The sequence below is a fragment of the Dasypus novemcinctus genome, chromosome 16 (genome assembly GCF_030445035.2).
Source record: "Dasypus novemcinctus isolate mDasNov1 chromosome 16, mDasNov1.1.hap2, whole genome shotgun sequence".
Classification (NCBI taxonomy): domain Eukaryota; kingdom Metazoa; phylum Chordata; class Mammalia; order Cingulata; family Dasypodidae; genus Dasypus; species Dasypus novemcinctus.
Genome location: NC_080688.1, coordinates 46218909 through 46223671, shown reverse-complemented (window position 1 = coordinate 46223671; position 4763 = coordinate 46218909). Strand labels below are relative to the sequence as shown.

The 4763-nt window shown below is 35.5% G+C and overlaps 1 non-coding gene across 1 annotated transcript; it reads right to left on the bottom strand.

The window, feature by feature from the left end:
• Positions 1–4409: 4409 nt before the first annotated feature.
• On the bottom strand, positions 4410–4516 carry LOC111763521 (U6 spliceosomal RNA). Its single transcript, XR_002796378.1, has one exon. It is a non-coding gene; the product is annotated as a U6 spliceosomal RNA (small nuclear RNA).
• Between the last annotated feature and the right edge of the window lie 247 nt (positions 4517–4763).

Here is a 4763-nt window from a genome sequence, read left to right as displayed (position 1 = left end):
AACTTTCCTAATTATATTTTGAAAAGGTTTTCTCAGCATTTTACTTTCAACCAACACCTGACAATCTCCTATGTTCATATGTTGCCCCTCCCTCCCCCTAATTTCTTGGGCAATATTACCCAGCCACCCTTCCCTAGCCCCCCTCAAACCTGCAAAGCCCCACCCAAAGGTAACCCTAGGCCCCAATTTTATCTCTTCCTTGTGCACATACTTACCGCCAGTTTATCATAGATTTCGCCCATGTAGATGTCAGCTTACATCCTTCCACTACCCCCTGATTTCCTGTGAGCCTATCTTCCAGTCTCTAGGTCTCTGAGGCAACTTGCTTATTTCATATCATTGAGGTCATGTAGTATTTGTCCTTCAATGCCTGGGTTGCTTCACTCAACATAAGGTTCTCAAGATTCATCCATGTTATCACGTGTGTTTGTAGTGTATTTGTTCTTAAAGCTGAGTAGTATTCCATTGTATGTATATACCACATTTTATTGATCCACTCATTTGTTGATGGGCATTTGGGTTGATTCCAACTTTTGGTGATAGTGAACAAAGCTGCTATGAACATTGGTATGCATATATAGGTTTGTGTCCTTGTTTTCAGTTCTGGTGGGTATATACCCAGCAGTGATATTGCTGGGTCATATGGCAAATCTATGGTTAGTTTTTTGAGAAACCTACAAACTGTCCTCCAGAATGGTTGGATCCTTCTGCATTCCCACCAGCAGTGGATGACTGTTCTCCTTTCTTCACATCCACTCCAGCATTTGTATTCTTCTGTTTTTTTCATAGCTGCCAATCTTATGGGAGTAAGATGGTATCTCATTGTAGTTTTCATTTGCATTTCCCTGATAGCTAAAGATTTGGAGCATTTTTTTTCATGTGCTTTTTAGCCATTTGTATTTCTTCTTTGGAGAAGTGTGTTTAAATCTTTTCCCCATTTTTTAAACGGGTTGTTTATCTTTTTATTTTCAAGATATAGCAGTTCTTTATATATGCAGGATTTAAGTCTCCTATTAGATATATGGTTACCAAATATTTTCTCTCATTGTGTAGATTCCCTTTTTACTTTTCTTGACAAACTCCTTTGAGGTGCAGAAAGCTTTAATTTTGAAGAAGTCCCATTTATCTACTTTTTCTTTTGCTGCTCTTGTTTTTGGTGTGATGTTCATGAAGCCGTTTCCTAGTACAAGGTCTTGTAGATGTTTCCCTACACTGCTTTCCAGGATCTTTATGGTCTTGGCTCTTATATTTAGGTCTTTGATCCATCTTGAGTTGATCTTTGTATAAGGTGTGAGATGATAATCCTCTTTCATTCTTCTACATATGGATATCCAGTTCTCTAGGCACCATTTGTTGAATAGGCCATTCTCTCCCAGTTGAGAGGGTTTTGTGGCTTTATCAAATATTATATGGCTATATATATGAGGTTCTATATCAGAACTTTCAATTCGATTCCATTGGTCTGTGTTATCAAATATTATATGGCTATATATATGAGGTTCTATATCAAAACTTTCAATTCGATTCCATTGGTCTGTGTGTCTCTCCTTATGCCAATATCATGCTGTTTTCACTACTGTAGCTTTGTAGTATGTTTTGAAGTCAGGTAGTGTGATTCCTCCAATTTCATTTTTATTTTTCAATATGTCTTTGGCTATTTGGAGCCTCTTTCCTTTCCAAATAAATTTCATAGTTAGTTTTTCTAGTTACTTAAAGAAGGCTGTGTTGATTTTTATTGGGATTGCATTGAATGAGTAGATCAGTTTTGGTAGGATAGACATCTTAATAATATTTAGTCTTCCTATCCATGAACAGGGAATATTCTTCCATTTATTTAGGTCTTCTTTGATTTCCTTGAACAGTCTTGTATAGTTCTCGGTGTGTAAGTTTTTTACATCTTTAGTTAAATTTATTCCTAAATATTTGATTTTTTTATTTACTATTGTGAATGGTATTTGTTTCTTAATTTCCTCCTGATCTTGCTCATTATTGGTGTACAGAAATGCTACTGATTTTTGTGCATTGATCTTATAACCTGCGACTTTACTAAACTCATTTATGAGTTCTAGAAGCTTTGTTGTAGATCTCTCAGGGTTTTCTATGTATAGGATCATGTCATCAGCAAATAATGAAATTTTGACTTCTTCCTTTCCAATGTGAATGCCTTTTATATCTGGTTCTTGCCTCAGTGCTCGAGCAAGTACTTCTAAGACAATGTTAAATAGAAGGGGAGACAATGGGTATCCTTGTCTTGTTCCTGAGTTTAGAGGGAAGGATTTTAGGATTTCTCCATTGTAAACAATGTTGGCTGTAGGTTTTCATATATACTCTTTATCATGTTCAAAAAATTTCCTTGTATTCCGATCTTTTGGAGTGTTTTTATCAAGAAAAGGTGCTGTATTTTGTCAAATGGTTTTTCTGCATCTATAGATATAATCATGTGATTTTTTTCCTTCAATCTATTTATATGGTGTATTACATTGATAGATTTTCTTATGTTGAACCATCCTTGCATACCTGGAATGAATCCCACTTGGTCGTGGTGTATAATTCGTTTAATGTGTTGTTGAATACGATTAGCAAGTATTTTGTTAAGTATTTTTGTGTCTAGGTTCATTAGAGAAATTGGTCTATAGTTTTCCTTTCTTGTGGTGTCTTTGTTTGGCTTTGGTACTAGGGTAATGTTGGCATCATAGAAGGAGTTAGGCAATGTTCCTTCTGTTTCGATTTTTTGGAAGAGTTTCAGTAGGATTGGTGAATGTTTCCGGAATGTTTTGTAGAATTCACCTGTGAAGCCATCTGGCCCTGTGCTTTTCTTAGTTGAGAGGTGTTTAATGACTGATTCTATCTCTGTACTTGTGATTGGTTTGTTGAGATCATCAATTTCTTCTTTTGTCAATATAGGCTGCTTATGTGTTTCTAGGAATTTGTCCATTTCCTCTGAATTGTCATTTTTGTTGGAATATAGTTTTTCAAAGTATCCTCTTATGATAGTCTTTATTTCTGTGGGGTCCATGGCGATATCTCCTTTCTCATTTCTTATTTTGTGTATTTGCATCTTCTCTCTTTTTTTTCTTTGTTAGTCTTGCTAAAGGTTTGTCAATTTTATTGATCTCAAAAAACCAGCTCTTGGTCTTATCTTTTCAAGTGCTTTCTTATTTTCTATTTCATTTAGTTCTGTTCTTATATTTGTTATTTCCTTCCTTCTTCTTCCTGTTGGGTTACTTTGTTGTTTTTTTTCTAATTCCTCCAAATGTGCAGTTAGTTCTTCAATTTTTGCTCTTTCTTCTTTTTTGATGTATGAGTTTATGGCTATAAATTTCCCTCTCAGTACTGCTGCTTTTGCTGCATCCCATAAATTTTGGTATGTTATGTTATCATTATCATTTGTTTCAAGGTAGTCATTGATTTCTTTTGAGATTTCCTCTTTGACCCACTGTTTTTCTAAGAGTGTGCTGTTTAATTTCCATATCTTGGTGTGAAATCTGGGCCTCTGGCCTTGCAGATTTCCAGCTTCACTCCACTGTGGTCAGAGATATTATTTTGTATGATTTTGATCTTTCTGAATTCATTAAGCCTTTCTTTGTGGCCTAGCATATGGTCTATCTTGGAGAATGATCCATGTGCACTTGAGAAAAATGTATATCCTGCTGTGTTTGGGTGTAATGATCTGTATATGTCTATTAGATCCAGCTCCTCTAATATACTGTTCAAATATTTCGTTTCTTTAGTGATTCTTTTTTGAGATGTTCTGTCCAGAGTTGGTATTGGTGTATTAAAATCCCCCACTATAATTGTAGATCATCTATTCTTTCACTTAGTTTTTCCAGCGTTTGCCTCACATATTTAGAGGTGCCCTCTTTAGGAGCATAAATATTTATGATTGTTCGTTCTTCTTGACAGATCGTCCCTTTCACTAATATGTAGTATCCTTCTTTGTCTCTCAGAATTGTTTCGCATTTAAAGTCTATTTTGTCTGATATTAATATAGCTACTCCTGCCTTTTTTTGGTTATTGTTTGCTTGTAAGATTGTTTTTCAACCATTCACTTTCAGTCTCCATGAGTCTCTGGGTCTAAGATGTGTTTCTTGTAGAAAGCTTATAGATGGGTCATATTTCCTTATCCAATGTCCAGTCTGAATCTTTTGATAGGTGAGTTTAATCTGTTGACATTCAGTGTTATTACTTTCAAGGAATTATTTATGTTAGCCATAGTTTGATTGTACTTGTTTTTGTCATATTTTGTTTGTTTGTTTGTTTCTTCTCTTTTTGTCTTTTTTGTTGCTCTTACACTCTCCTCCACCTCTGCCTGTCCTGTTTTTTCCTTTCTTCCTGCAGAACTCCCTTTAGAATTTCTTAAAGGGGAAGTTTCTTGTTGGCATACTCTTTCAATTTCTGTTTATCTGTGAAAAAATATGGAATGCTTCACGAATTTGTGTGTCATCCTTGCGCAGGGGCCATGCTAATCTTCTCTGTATCATTCCAATTTTAGTATATGTGCTGCTGAAGCGAGCACCAAATCTCACTTTCAGAAGGACTTTAAGGATGATACTGTAGGTGTAAATCCACAAGAAAAAAGAAAATGTGAGAGAGATGGAAAATAGGAAGAAGTCAATACAATTTTTAATGCTAGAAATAAGATTGATGAGTGAGGACTTAGAACACTGAGAAAGCTGAATCCTAAGGGTTTTCAAAGAGGCAGGGTATAGGACCTCAGGAGCAAACCTACAACTTTTATAGGGTCTGCAAGAGTCTCAGGAACA